Consider the following 16,335-nt stretch of genomic DNA (forward strand, 5'->3'; position numbering starts at 1 on the left):
CAGCGCACCGCCGACACCATCGCGCCACACTGGAGGAATGCTGCTGCTGGCAGGGATTGTTTCACAAGTGGATCTAATAAAGCTATTCAAACCTTAAAGTGTTTTTTCATCTTCACAAATAGATATTTGTCTGATAGTGCTCGTAAAATCAAACTATTTTGCAATGTATTTCTTATTAAAATGTTCATCTTTTCTTGAGATATTAACCCCTTCACCTTCCTGGCAGGCCATTTATTTTTTTTATTCACTTCTGACCAGTGTAATAACTCTGGAACGCTTCAACGGATCCCAGTGATTCTGAGATCTTTCATTTTCACAAGAGTAACAAGAGAAAATGCACAATACAATTCACTGTGCAATTTCTCCTGAGTATGCCGATACCCCATATGTGGTGGAAATCTACTGTTTGGGTGCACGGCAGGGCTCATGAGGGAATGAGCGCCATTTAAATTTTGTCAATATTGTCTGGAATCGTTAGAGGATGCCATGTCTCATTTGGAGTCCCCCTGAAGTGCCTAAACAGTGGAGCACCCCTACAAGTGACCCCATATTGGAAAATAGACACCTTAAGGAATATATCTAGATATTTCATGAGAACCTGGAACCCCCAGGTGCTTCACAGAATTTTATAACGTTGAGCCGTGAAAATGGGAAAAAATAAATTTTTATTCACAAAAATGTCGCTTCAACCCCAAATGTGTCATTTTACAAGGGCAACAGGAGATAATGGACCATAAAACGTGTTGTGCAGTTTCACCAGAGTACACCAATACCCCATTTATACTACTTTTGAGGTACAGTACAAAGTAAAGACGGGAAGGAGCACCACATTTGAGTTCAGATTTAGTTGGAATTGTTTGCAGGTGTCATGTCACATTGGCAGAGCCCCTGAGGTGCCAAAACAGCATAAACTCCCCACAAGTGACCCCATTTTACAAACTGCCCTCCTCAATGAATTCATCCTTCAATTAATTCATTCAGTGAGCATATTAACACTACAGTTGCATCACAAAATGTTAGACTATTGGGTGGTGAAGAATAATTACATTTTTACCACTAAAATGTTGTTTTAACCCCAGATTTCCAATTTTCATAAATGAAATAGGTAAAAACGTAGCAATACCCCACATGTGACTGTACAGTACTGTTTGGCCACATCGCAGAGCTCGGGAGACAAAGAGCGCTTGGAGCACAAATTTTCCTAGAATAGTTTGTAAGCTCCATTTGCAGAGCCCCTAAGTGTCAGAACAACAGAAACCCCCTCAAGTGACCACATTTTGAAAATTAAACCCCCCTGGGAATTTACCTACTGGTGTAGTGATGACTTAAGGGGGCTTTACACGCTACGATATTGTTAATGAATTATCGTCGGGGGTCACGGTGTTTGTGACGCACATCCGGCGTCATTAACGATATCGCAGCGTGTGACACTTATGAGCGACCTTAAACGATCGCAAAAGCGGACAAAATCATTTACCGCGTAGAGGTCGTCCTGAAACAAAAAATTGTTTTCAGCTTATTAGCGATGTTGTTCCTCGTTCCCGCAGCGCCACACATCGCTGTGTGTGACACCGCAGGAGCGACAAACATCTCCTTACCTGCCTTCACCAGCTATGCGGAAGGAAGGAGGTGTGCGGGATGTTACGTCCCGCTCATCTCCGCCCCTCCGCTTCTATTGGACGCCTGCCGTGTGGCGTCACAGCGACCGCCCCCTTAGAAAGGGCAGGTAAGTCCGTGTGACGGGGGTAAGCGAGGTTGTGCGCCATGGGCAGCGATTTGATTGTGTCACACATCCGACCGGGGCGGGTATGATTGCTTGCAATCTCGCTAGCGAGATTGCAGCGTGTAACGCCCGCTTTAGTCCCTGGAAAACACCCGTGAAGTCAAACGCAGTGAATGTTGCAGAATTACAAATTGCAAATAAACCTTTGAAGTGCCCAGTACATTGTTGTGCCCGTACATTGTGCCCAGCTTTTTTTTCTGGAGACACACATCTCGCAAATTAAATGGCTTTCTTTACTACAACAATGCTAAACATGTGGACGTTAACTGGGGTTTAGACACATTGTGGGGCTTAGAAAGGAGGGGGCAATCAGAGTTTGTTGATTTTATTTTATTTTGGAGAGCCATAGCGTTTTTCCAGAGCCTTTGTGCTACCAGTAACATGGAAGCTCCCTATATTTTCAGTAACAGATGACAGACCTGAGTCGGTTGAGTTGATTGCTATCAGTGGCAATTTGGGTACATAACATTTTGGATCAGTTCACATTTATCCTGCGCTCTATGGTGAGCTCTTACATCAGGGTTCCCATCTACATCTCGGAAATACATGATTCAAGTGAAACCCCTGACAGATCAATTCAGCATAATAAGGCAGCAGAGTTAAGGGCACTTTACACGCTGCGATCTCACTAGCGAGCGAACCCGCGCCCCGTCGGTTGTGCAACACGGGCAAATCGCTGCCCGTGGTGCACAACATCGCTTACCCCAGTCACACGGACTTACCTTCCCTGCGGCATCGCTGTGGCCGGCGAACCGCCTCCTTTCTAAGGGGGCGGTTAGTGCAGCGTCACAGCGATGTCACACGGCAGCCGTCCAATAGAAGCGGAGGGGCGGAGGTGAGCGGGCGGAAGATCCCGCCCACCTCCTTCCTTCCTCATTGCCGGTGGACGGAGGTAAGGAGATGTTCGTCGTTCCTGCAGTGTCACACATAGCGATGTGTGCTGCCACAGGAACGACGAACAACATCGTACCTGCAGCAGCAACAATATTATGAAAAGTAGCGACTTGTCAACGAGCAACGATTTTTGACATTTTGTGATCGTTGATCGTCGCTCCTTGGTGTCACACACAACTATATCGCTAACGGCGCCGGATGTGCGTCACTAACGACGTGACCCAGACAATATATCGTTAGCGATGTCGCAGCGTGTAAAGCACCCTTTACTCCGGACTCTGTTTGGCCTCTGTTCACCGATGTCCATCTTTTCAAAGGTGCACAAAACTGTTGTTGACCACATTCTTGTGCACACCTAAAAAGACAATTAAAAAGATGGTCACCGCCACACCACAGGCCAAACGGGAGGTCAAAGCGACCCCCTCTGACTCATTACAGTGATTTTACAGTTGGAAATTTTGTCTGAATCATGTTTTTCAGTAATTTACATGTAATCCCGGTGTAAGTGCTCGCCATAGAGCGCAGGATAAATATGAGCCACACTGTACTGCGATGTTTGGGAGGCAGAATAAACAAATCAACAGCAGTTGAAAAAAATGGCTTTATCTACAGTATTTTTTACGCCATTCACCGTGCGGTATAAGTGATTATGCACCTTTATTCCTCAGGTCAGTGTACGATTACAGCAATGCCAGATAAATCTAAATATATATATATAAGTTTGGCGACTCTCACCCTAAACACTTTTTTACAAAATAAAAGTTTTTGCATTGCCGAGTTTTGAAGCCTATAGTTTTCTGGCCCACATAATATTTTCTTTTTATTCCACATTTTGTGAGGCAAAATCAAAAAGAAACAGCAATTTTGGATTTTTTGTTTTGTGGGTTTTTTTTTACACCATTCACTGTATAATAAAAGTGATGTGACAGCTTCTTTCTTCCGGTCAGTACGATTACAGCGATGCTACATATATGACTGGCTGTGAGAGCCGGGGCTTGGCTGTCCGTGAAAGCCGAGTCCTCGGCTGAGATCGCGTGTGTACATCTTTTTTTTTTTTACATGAAGACAGCGCCCTGGCTACTGTGGCCTATGCTAAGACTTACACGGTGGCACCCGATATAGCACTCACAGTACCATGGGGAGGAAGAACCTTTCTACTTTAGTTTAGTCTCAAGAACTTGGCGCGGACTCTGTGGGGAGCACTTCCTTCACAACGAGGATCCCCGTCCACCTTGCCTGCCAGCGGACTTTGGGGCACACCCACCACTTCGGCAGAGCTATGTGGGCCTTCTTCTCTCTCTCTCTGTCTAATTAAACAGTCCCTCGATCACTGGGTGTCATGTTTTGTCTTAGGGCCGCTGGTCCAACACACACCCTGTTACTACTCTCTTCACGTCATGCAACCTATGACTTTTTCTTTCGTGCTCACGTGCCTTTTTCCCACTCTCTTACACCACTCCCCAGCCCCACCTAAATCAACATCAGAACACATATGCAGGGTGGGTCAGTTCTAATACTCACAGTTTGCAGAGGAGCATGGTCCTTAAAGTCCCCTAGTCATTTAATTCTCCACAGGGTTGACCCCCCTACATGCATCCCCACTTGAAGATGGCCGTCCTTAACCAGAACTGTGTGAAAATATTCATCAAACGAGAGACCTCTTGTTCAAGATTTTATGGCACTTAAAACAGAGTCCATGACAAAACGTGTATAGCCCCCTCACCACTCACAGTCCATAATGTAATAGGAAGACACACAACGTGCACAAAACACCTGAAAAGGGAAAAATAGACCTGAAGGTTCACATAATCCCTTAAATAATAGTGCAACATTGTCTACAATATATACAAGCAGCTAAAAGAAATTGTTCGGCAGCATACCGATTTGGTGGAACCTCTGCAGTAGACCTATCTGATCTCTTGTCTGTTGTTTAGGACCAAACTATCTTCCATAGGAAGAGTTACCGCAAGGTTTTCAGGTACAACAGTGATCTCGGATGGATCTGGGGGTATTTTCTTTTCATGGACAAGCAATGGTTCTATGTCAGTAATGTGAGTGGGCTTGGGACCTTCTGCAGTCTCAGGAACAGCCCACAAGTCTTCAGTACAGTCAGTTTCAGGGAAGGCAGGTCCAGAGGGCAGAACGGGAGGAATCGTAGTCTGGGCAGTTGTAAGATCTTCAGACTGGCATGGCCATAACATAATTTGGTGTAGAATCCATGGGCCGATTCCTCATCTTCTATCCGCACTTTGTATACCGAGCCGCCGGGATACACTCTCTTAATCACTTTGTATTTGTATGGCTATGCTTCCCACTGCTCACTCAGTTTGCCTTTGGGATGACTTTCGCTCAACAGTACAAGGTTCACAGGCTGACGTGAAACCTCTTGTAGCCGGGCCCAGCCGCTATAGTCTCTCTCCTGTAACCATTCATGGGCCTCCTTGGCAATTTCCCATGACACACTTCCAGGGATTACCACCTGCCACTTTTCATTTAGTTCCGCAGGCTGCTGCTTCATGCGGTTTTGGACAGCCCCTCTGACTTTCAGCCTATCCCACTGATTTAAGATGAGCCTCATTTCGGTATCAAGGGCAGTCCTTTCTTCTTTGCTGGGTTTCCTCTGTTGAGATACCCAGTTTTTCACCTGTTGCAATCCAGCATATTATTCCTGTGCTTGCCCCAATTCCTCGTTAGTTCTCCCCAATGACTTGGGTAGAACGCGGGCCTCCCCATTTGTTTGTGCTGCTATAGCTGGGGGTGTACACTTGGGGAAGCCTGGGGTTTCCTCTTCCTCTAGACTGTCATCGAGGTCTCCTACCAGAGTCTTTAAAGTCACTCTCGACAGGCCATCAGCATAGGTGTATTCCATAGCAGAACAATAGTGAATGGAGAAGTCAAATTTTGCATAATGAGCAAGCCATTGCTGTTCCAGAATTCCGAGCTTGGCGTTGTCCAGGTGGGCCAGTGGGTTGTTGTCAGTTTGTATGTGCATTTTGCTCCCTGTCAGGAAACCCCCAAATTTTTCAGTCATGGTTCACACCAGGGCAAGAAGTTCTAAATGGAAGGAGCTGTAGTTGTGAGGATTTTGCTCAGTGTTCCGTAGGGATCTACTAGCATAAGCAATAATTCTCGTGTCCACCTTGCACCTGTGACGGGACCAGCCCAGTCCATGGAGACTGCCATCGGTGTATAAAAGGAATGGTTTATCGAAGCCTGCATAGGCCAAGATCAGAGTCGACCATAGGGCTTCTTTCAGGGCTTAGAAGGCCTCGTCCTGTTGTGGTCTCCATAGTATGCCTTTATTCTTGGGTGCCTTTGTGTTCCCCATAGCAGCTCATTCAGATGGCCCGCTATCTTCGCATAGTCTTTAATGATCAGCCGATAGTATCCAGCCAACCTGAGGAAAGCTTTCAATTCCCGCATGGTTCTGGGTGCCGGCCATTGCTGTGTGGCAGCTACTTTGTCCCGAGAAGGCAGGACTTCATCTTGAGAAACCGTGTGATGCAGGAACTCACTTTCTTCCTTGAAAAGAGGGCACCTCTTCATCTTTACCTTCAGGTCATGGGCCCAAAATCGCCTAACTACTTGTCTTAGTCAGTCCAAGTTTTTTTGAAAGGTGGCTGAGTACACAAAAATATGGTTCAGGTAGATCAGAGTGGTTTCAAAGTTCATGTCACGCAAGCACTTCATCAACTGCTGGAACGTACCTGGTCCATTGGACAGTCCAAATTGCATTCTATTAAATTCAAAGAGCCCCATAGGTAGCATGAACGCAGTCTTTGCCTTTTCTTCTTCGGCCATTGGCACTTGCCAGTATCCACTGACTAGATCTAGAGTGGAGACTGTGACGACATGGACTCTGTCAGTGCCTAGCATGGGTTAAGTTTCTTAAAATTCAGCCAGACATGATGATAGTTTGTTTATAAATGGGGTGTAAGCCCCTCATTGTTTCTACAAGACTCTTAAGGTGGTGTCACACATAGCGACGACGACAACGACGTCGCTGCTAAGTCACCATTTTCTGTGACGTAGCAGCAACGTCCCGTTGCTGTCGCTGTGTGTGACATCCAGCAACGACCTGGCCCCTGCTGTGAGGTCGCCGGTTGTTGCTGAATATCCTGCTTCATTTTTTGGACGTTGCTTTCCTGCTGTGAAGCAGACATTGCTGTGTGTGACAGCAAGAGAGCAACGAACTGAAGCGATCAGGGAGCAGGGAGCTGGCGTCTGGCAGCCTGCGGTAAGCTGTAATCACGGTAAACATCGGGTAACCAAGAAGCCCTTTCCTTGGTTACACGATATTTACCTTAGTTACTAGCGTCCGCCGCTCTCACGCTGCCAGTGCCGGCTCCCTGTTCCCTGCACACATAGCTGGAGTACACATCGAGTAATTAACCCAGCGAGCCACCCGTCACCAGGGCCGCTGGAAGAGTTGGATACAGCACCAGAATATGGCGCTTCTATGAAAGCGCCATTTTCTGGGGAGGCTGCAATTCACAGCAGGGGTGCCCAGAAAGCTTGGGCACTCTGCGCTGCGGATTCCAATCCCCAGCTGCCTAGTTGTACCTGGCTGGACACAAAATTTGTGCGAATCCCACGTCATATTTTTTTTCTTAAATTATTTCATGAAATTCATGAAATAATTAAAAAGGGCTTCCCTATATTTTTGATTCTCAGCCGGGTACAAATAAGCAGCTGGGGGTTGGGGGCAGCCCGTACCTGCCGGCTGTACCTGGCTAGCATACAAAAATATGGCAAAGCCCACGTCATTTTTTTTTTACGTTTTTGGACAAAAAACTCCTGCATTCAGTCTTGGCTGAAGGATGCGGAGCCTTGTAGTTCGGCAGCTGCTGTCTGCTATCCTGCATACACTAGTGGATGGAGTATGCTGAGCCTTGTAGTTCTGCTCCCCCTGCCTCTCTCTCCTGCATACACTAGTGGATGGAGTATGCTGAGCCTTGTAGTTCTGCTCCCCCTACCTCTCCTGCATACACTAGTGGATGGAGTATGCTGAGCCTTGTAGTTCTGCTCCCCCTGTCTCTCCTGCATACACTAGTGGATGGAGTATGCTGAGCCTTGTAGTTCTGCACCCCCTGCCTCTCTCTCCAGCATACAGTACCGTATGTAGTATACCGTGCACAGGATCTCCCAGCAGCATGACAGCAACAACAGCACTCCCTCCCACTCCTCAAACTCGGCCGCCGGCTGACAGATCCTCCCCACCGCCCCTCCTCAATCTTACAGCCTAACAGCACCCCCCCCACCCCGCTCCTCGTCTCAGAGATGCGTACCAGGAAATATTTTTTTACAAAAAAAGCACTGGGTAGACCATGCAGCTGGAAGATGTGCTGGATGAAGTGCAGTACTGGTGCGGAAGGCAAACCGATCAGTGGCGTGAAGTAGGCCATTTTGGAGTATTTGTCTACCACTACCCAGATGACAGAGCAATCGGGGGACTTCGGCAGATCTGTAATAAAGTCCATCCAAATGTGCTGCCAGTGAGAGGACAGCACTAGTAAAGGAAGCAGTGGACCAGCAGGAAGCTTCTTTGGTGTCTTGTTGTGGGTACACGAGGGACAGGCCGACACAAACTCCAGGACACCTTGTTGCAATGTCGGCCACTGATAATGCTACAAAATCAGCTGCAACGACTTCTTCTGTCCAGCGTGACTGGCCAGCCGAGAGAAATGACCCCATTGTAGAACTTGCTTCCTGTCTGATTCGGAAACAAACCTCTTAGGCTACTTTCACACATCCGGTTTGAGCACTGCGGCTCAATCCGGCTGTGAAAACTATGCAACGGATGCGGCGAAAACATCCTTTGCATAAGTTTTTACATGCGGCCCGTCCGTTTTTTTCCGGTTGCGGCATGCTACTGAGCATGCGCAGTGGAAAAAACCGCATGCGGCGAGCGGATGCGTTTTTTTCCGCATCGCGCCGCATCCGGCCTCCATAGGTATGCATTGAAAAATGCGCCGCAGCAGCCGGAGCAAAAAACGTTGCAGGGAACGTTCGATCCGGCCGCGGCATCGGCTAAATCTGCCGCATGCGGCAAAAACCGGACCGAACGCAAGCCCCTGCGGCACAATACGGCACTAATGTAAGTCTATGCAAAAAAAAACGCAACCGGCGTTACAAAAGCCGGTTGCGGTTTTTCTGCAGAACGCCGTATTGTGCCACAGAGCAAAAATCCGGATGTGTGAAAGTAGCCTTACCGGGAGGAACCTGGTACACATCTATTGGAGCCCCTGTCACCAACTTACAAGGCTCGATTATGTGTTGAGGCTCTTCCTCCTGATCGGTCAACAAAAACAACCATAACAGCGTATCACCTTTGACGTTCTCAGCAGGGCGGAAATGTAGGGCGAAGTCAAAGCGGGGGAAGAACAGCGACCACCGGGCTTGGTGCAGGTTCAAATTCTGAACCGACTGAAGGTAGGCTAAGTTCTTGTGGTCAGTGTAGATGATGACGAGGTGCATTGCTCTCTCCAGCAGATATAGCCATTCCTCCAGAGCCAACTTGATTGCCAATAATTTCCGATTGCCAAGCGAGTCAGGATGTGGCCACTTCAGTACTGCTGACAACTTGTCTGGCTCCATCCTTAGGCCAGTATCTGTAGCCTAGGAAAGGCAGAGATGACTGATCAAAAAGACACTTTTCGTATTCAGTGTATAGATGGTTCTCCCTTAACCTCTGCAATATCTGACAAACATTTCTTCTATGCGTAGGTAGACTCGGTGAGAATAAAAGAATATCGTCTATGTACACCACTACATACAGTATGTCTACAGCAGATCTTGGAAAATATCGTTGACGAATTCCTGGAAGACTGCCGGGGCATTGCTAAGCCCGAAAGGCATCACCCGATACTCATAGTGGCCATCACAGGTGTTGAAGACCATCTTCCATTCGTTGTCCGATCATATCCGGATCAGATGATATGCACCACGGAGGTCGAGCTTGGAGAATATCCTGGAACCATGGAGTCAGTCGAACAATTCCGGTATGAGTGGTAGTGGCTACTTGTTTTTGACGGTGATTTGGTTTCACCCTCTGTAGTAGATACTTGGCCATAGAGACTCTTCCTTTTTCTTAACAAAGAAGAAACCGGCTCCTGCCGGTGAGCAAGATTTTTGAATGAAATCTCTTGCCAGATTCCCCTTTATGTATTCAGACATAGCTTGGGTCTCGGTCTGAGACAGAAGGTAAATATGACCATGGGGAGAAGTGGATCCAGGGAGTAGGTCAATTCGGCAGACATACTGTGTGTGAGTCTTGGCCCCTTTCTTGTCAGTGACGTCCGTGTAGGCCCAGTAGGCGGACAGCAGACCTGGAATATTAGAGGGTCTCACAGACAGTCGAGAGGGTTGCTCAGAGACAAGACAGTTTTCATGGCAGAAGTGACTCCACCTGAGCACATCTCCAGATCTCCAGTCCAGAACTGGTTTATGCTTCCGAAGCCACGGTAGACCCAGCAACAATGGATGCGACATTCCCGGAAAGACATGGAAGGAGATTGTCTCCGTATGCATCATTCCCACTCATAGGAGAACTTCTTCTGTGACGAACTGGATGACCTCAGGCAGAGGCTTTCCATTCACCGACAGCACAGTAATGGGAGTTTGCAGCTGATGAACAGGAATCCGGTACCAATCCACTATAGTCTGTTGTATGGAATTCCCATCAGCGCCACAGTCCAGAATGTCCACTTCAGAGAACCAAGAGTCGCCACTGGTTATGGACACAGTCATATATAGAGGTGAAGAGGACTTGCAATCACCAAAGTAGCCTTTCCTACTGACCCTAGGCTGGAAAGTTTCCTGGCTTCTTGGGGCAGAAGTGGATAAGATGCACAGAGCATCCGCAGAATAAGCACCTCCTGTAGGTGGGCTGGACACACTTGGTCAATTTTCATTGGCTCTTGGACTGTATATATGGAATACACACTGGCATGAGGAACTGAGGACCTCAGGACAGAGGATACTGAGTGTGACCGCCTCCTCTCACGGGCCCTTTCATGAGCACATTCCTGAAAGCACAAGTCAATCTGAATGGCCAAACTAATCAGGACATCCAGAGAGGAGGGTAAAGCACAGCCAGCTGACTTTTCTTTGATTTCACCAGATAGACCTCGCCAGAGTGCTCCAACCAATGGCTCATTGGTCCAGTGTAGCTCAGGTGATAAGGTGCGGAAATTTATACGTATTGACCCACATTGAGATCCCCTTGTTGTAGGTCAAACAGCGCTTCAGTGATGGATGCAATGCGACCAGGTTCATCAAACACTCCAGGAAGAGAGGTAGGTTGGAAACTATTGGATCAAGCCTCTCTAGAAACTGATTAATCCAGTCCAGAGCTTCCCCTTTAGGTGAGAAGCCAGGAAGGCCATAATGGCGGCATCTGTGGGATTCTGCTGCGGCAGGGGACAGAAGTGCAACAAGCACTGATTGAGAAATCCTCAAAAATGTTTCGGTTCCCCTTGGTACCGTGGAGGTCTGCTAAGATGAGGGGGCATATGGATAATTCTTTCGGTCTGTATATAGCGCAATAAGGATATTTGCTGGTGATAGTTATTTGAACTTTATTAATTAGGCACTCCTATTATTACAACGCGTTTCAGCAGAATTGCTTTCATCAGGTAAAATAGGAGCAGGATACTGAAATATAAACGTAGGTCAGCAGCGGAACTAGCACAATACTGTCACGCTCCCCGGGTCCTTGGCTCCCCTCCCCGGGTCCTCTGCTCCGCTCCCCGGGTCCTCAGCCCCGCTCCCCGGCTCACCTGCCACGCTCCCCGCTCTCCAGCCTCCGGTCCTCGTCCTTTCCAGGCCCCCTGGTCCCCGATCGCGGCGCCCGACGGCTTCCCAGGCCCTGGCCGGCTCCCCTGCGTCCTCTTCTCAGCCTCCTTCCCTGGCTTCTGGCACCCGGGCTGCGCGCATGCGCATTAGGGCGCGCGCGCGGTCACTGACCCTTTCTTAAAGGGCCAGCGTCCATTAACAGGTAATGAGGCTAATCAGGTACAGGGTATAAAGGGGTGTATTGTCCAAGGGGGCGGGGCCTGATCTTCGTGTTCCCTAAGCTAGGAGTCAGGTCTCCTGGTGTTTCTGTGCATGTACTCACCTATCTCTCTTTGTAGAGCCGTGCTTGCCTCGCCATCCAGTCTGCCGTATCCTGAACCCCGAACGCTGTCCATCTGCCATCCTGACAGTCCGCACCATCTCGGATCCCTGCGGTGACCCGTCCTCTTGCTCCCAAGGTTCCGGACCCCGCCTGACATCATCTCGGCTTCCGAACCTGAGCTGCGTCACCCGGACTACCACCCGTAACTCCGTGGTCCCAGGGACTTCTCCGCTATTCCCGTGTGCAAGGACTGTTCTGTTGTTTCTAGTGTTCCAGCTGCCGGACTCTTTCCTACCATCTAGGAGTTCGGTCCAGTGGATCCACCTCCTGGGCCTGCCCGTACACCTGGCCGTGACAGTAAGATCAGGCCATGGATCCCGCTGCAGCACTAGCGGCCTTGCAAGAGGAACTCCAACGCCAGCGTGAAGTCCAGACCCGCATGCTAAACTTCATGACTTCCGTGGACACCCGCCTGACCACGCTACAAGCGGCAGTCACGTCTACAACATCCCAAGCCGCCACTAGTCAAGCCACGTCCCCCGCTCCCGTGGCCGCTTCTTCGGATGCTTCCAGACTGCGTTTGGCCTCACCACCCCGGTACGCCGGAGATCCCAAGACCTGCAGGGGGTTTATAAACCAATGCTCCCTCCACTTCACGCAGCTGCCACATCTGTTTGCCTCCGACCAAGCCAAGGTCGCCTTCATCATGTCTCACTTGGAGGGCGAGGCACTGGCGTGGATGAACCCGTTGTGGGAGAAGGAGGACCCTATGACCAAGGATCTTCAAGGGTTCCTGCAGGCCTTCCGCAGCACCTTTGACGAGCCGGGACGCGCCTCTGCGTCTGCTTCATCTCTCCTCCGCTTACGTCAAGGAACACTGACGGTGGGCCAATACGCCATCCGTTTCCGCACGTTGGCTTCTGAACTCGGGTGGAATAATGAGGCCCTAACAGCCGCCTTCTGGGAAGGACTCTCGAGTCGCATCAAAGATGAGTTGGCGGGTCGTGACGTGCCCTCCACCCTAGATGCCCTGATTGCCCTAGCAACTCGAGTGGACATTCGTTTTCAGGAGCGCTCCAAAGAGCTGTCTCGGGAGAGACGTCCGGTACGGCATTCCCCTCCTCCACAGAAGCCCTCCGTATCGCAGTCATCAACAGCTGGGATTCCCGTCCACGAGCCCATGCAGATCGACCGTGTACGGCAATCTGAACAACGTCGAGCAGAGCGGCTCGCCAAGGGCCTCTGCTTTTACTGCGGAGAGGGCACTCACCTCCTACGCTCCTGTCCGGAAAGGCCGGGAAACTCCAAAGCCTAGGGTTGGTAGGAGAGGCCACCCTAGGTGCTGGGACTCTCTCAGACCCGGTTATGTGGACTGTGCAAGTGTCAACGGGAGAGACGCGCTTCACGGCTGAGGCATACCTCGACTCTGGAGCAGCAGGCAATTTCATCCAGCAGGCCACGGTGGACAAGTACCAGCTGCCTGTTACTCCACTCGAGAAGCCCCTAGTGATTGCCTCTGTGGATGGGAGACCCCTCTCTGACACCATCTCCTGGGTCACCAGACCGGTCGAACTGCGTATCGGTGCCCTGCACACCGAGAACATAACTCTCTACGTCCTTCCACACATGTCCCATCACATCCTGCTGGGACTTCCCTGGTTGCGGACACACGAACCATCAGTCAGCTGGGGTACTGGCGAAATCACCCGATGGGGTTCTGCTTGTCATGAGAAGTGTCTGAAGTCCATACAACCCATCCGACGACCTCCGGTTCCAGAGAACCTACCGGAACTGCCCTCGGCCTATTGGTCCTTCGCAGACGTTTTTGACAAGGAGTCTGAGGTACTTCCGCCACACCGTCCCTACGATTGTGCCATCGACCTGCTCCCAGGAACAACACCGCCTCGAGGACGGATATATCCGTTGTCTCCGGCCGAAACCAGGGCCATGTCTACCTACATCACAGAGAGCCTGGCAAAAGGATTCATCCGGAGATCCTCCTCTCCTGCGGGAGCAGGCTTCTTCTTCGTGAAGAAGAAAGAGGGTGACCTACGCCCATGCATCGACTACCGGGGTCTGAATCAGATCACCGTCAAAAACAAATATCCTCTGCCGCTCATCCCCGAATTGTTCGATCGGCTCAGAGGAGCCCGTGTGTTCACCAAGCTGGATCTTCGGGGTGCCTACAACCTAGTTCGTATCCGCTCTGGGGACGAATGGAAGACCGCGTTTAATACTCGCGATGGGCACTATGAATACTGCGTGATGCCCTTCGGCCTGTGTAACGCACCAGCAGTCTTCCAAGAATTGGTGAACGACATATTCCGGGACCTCCTCTACGTCTGTGTCGTAGTTTATCTGGATGACATCCTTATCTTCTCTCCGGACCTCCAGACCCATAGAGAGAACGTACAGCTGGTTCTGCAAAGACTGAGGGAGAATCGTCTTTACGCCAAATATGAGAAGTGCGTCTTTGAGCAGTCTTCTCTCCCTTTCCTGGGATACATCATCTCGGGCACTGGACTGCAGATGGATCCCAAGAAGGTCTCCTCCATACTCAACTGGCCTCCTCCTTCTGGACTGAAGGCAATCCAACGGTTCCTGGGATTCGCCAACTACTACCGCCAGTTTATCCCTCGCTTCTCTGCCCTGACTGCTCCTCTCTCCGCTTTGACCAAAAAGGAGGCTAATCCAAAGGACTGGTCACCTGCGGCCGACGCCGCGTTTTGCTCCCTGAAGCGAGCATTTGCCTCCGCTCCTGTACTCCACCGTCCGGAGTTAAACCGCCAGTTCACCTTGGAAGTGGATGCCTCCTCCTCGGGAGCTGGAGCAGTGCTCATGCAGAAATCCTCCTCCGGCAAGATGGTGACTTGCGGTTTCTTCTCCAAGAGCTTCTCAGCGCCGGAACGTAATTACACCATCGGTGACCGAGAACTATTGGCGGTCAAACTGGCTCTGGAGGAGTGGCGCTACCTCCTGGAAGGAGCAGTGTACCCCGTGATTATCTACACGGACCACAAGAACCTGGAATACCTGCGGTCCGCCCAGCGACTGAACCCACGGCAAGCCAGGTGGTCCTTATTCTTTGCCAGGTTTGACTTCCAGCTCCATTTCAGACCCGCGGACAAGAATGTACGCGCTGATGCCTTGTCTAGGTCTTTCGTGCCCATGGAGCAGGAGGAAGAGACTACCCAACCTATCATCCCTCCTAGCAAGATTAGTCCGGTGGCCCCTGTCACTCTGGCCCAGATACCGCCCGGAAAGACCTACGTCTCTGAAACTGACAGGCAAAAAGTGTTACACTGGGGTCATGCCTCCAAAACAGCCGGTCATGCAGGCCAGAAGAGAACAGGGGGTGCGATTGTACGCCATTACTGGTGGCCATCCCTTCGCACGGACGTCGCTGCTTATGTCTCTGCCTGCTCCTCTTGTGCCAGGAACAAGACGCCCAAACACCTGCCCTATGGCCGTCTTCTGCCTCTGCCTATACCCTCAGTTCCGTGGCAACACATAGCGATGGATTTTATTACGGACTTGCCATTATCCTCCGGACACACAGTCATATGGGTCGTGGTGGACCGGTTCTCCAAAATGGCTCACTTCGTCCCTATGGCCGGACTGCCCTCTGCTCAGGAACTCGCGGAAGCCTATATACATCACATCTTCCGCTTGCATGGCTTTCCATCCCACATCGTGTTCGACAGAGGAACTCAGTTCACCTCCCGCTTCTGGAGGGCGCTCTGCAAGCATCTGGGAGTGACTCTGGACTTTTCTTCTGCTTACCATCCTCAGTCTAATGGCCAAGTGGAGAGGGTCAATCAAATCTTGACCTCTTTTTTACGTCACTATGTCAACGCCCATCACGACGACTGGTCCACGCTTCTGCCTTGGGCTGAATTCTCACATAACCACCATATCAGTGAGTCGTCCTCCAAATCTCCCTTCCATGTCGTTTACGGACTTCAGCCCTCCGTTCCATTGCCTATATCCCCTTCTTCGGATGTCCCTGCGGCTGATACTGTAGCCCGTGACTTCGCTACCATTTGGGACTCTGTCAAGGCGTCCCTTGGACGCGCTTCCCAGCGGATGAAGAAACACGCTGACAAGAGGCGTCTGGACCCTCCGTGTTTCTCTCCTGGTGACCTGGTCTGGCTTGCTTCCCAGTACATCCGATTGAAGATACCTTCCTACAAGCTGGGTCCTCGCTACATCGGGCCGTTTAAGGTCCTCAGCAAGATCAATGAGGTCTCCTACAAACTGCAGCTCCCGGCCACGATGAGGATACCCAACTCGTTCCACGTCTCCCTGCTCAAGCCGGTTGTCCTTGGTCCCTTCTCCGCTGCTGCCAGTCCGGCTCCTCCACCTATTGCCGATGACGACATCTATGCGGTAAGGGATATCGTGGCCATGAAGACCGTACGAGGTCGACAGTTCTTCCTGGTGGACTGGGAAGGGTATGGTCCTGAGGATAGGTCCTGGGAGCCCAGGGAGAACGTGGGCACTCCTCTGATCCGTGCCTTCATGTCCCGGTTGCGGGGAG

The sequence above is a fragment of the Anomaloglossus baeobatrachus genome, chromosome 12 (genome assembly GCF_048569485.1).
Source record: "Anomaloglossus baeobatrachus isolate aAnoBae1 chromosome 12, aAnoBae1.hap1, whole genome shotgun sequence".
Taxonomy (NCBI): domain Eukaryota; kingdom Metazoa; phylum Chordata; class Amphibia; order Anura; family Aromobatidae; genus Anomaloglossus; species Anomaloglossus baeobatrachus.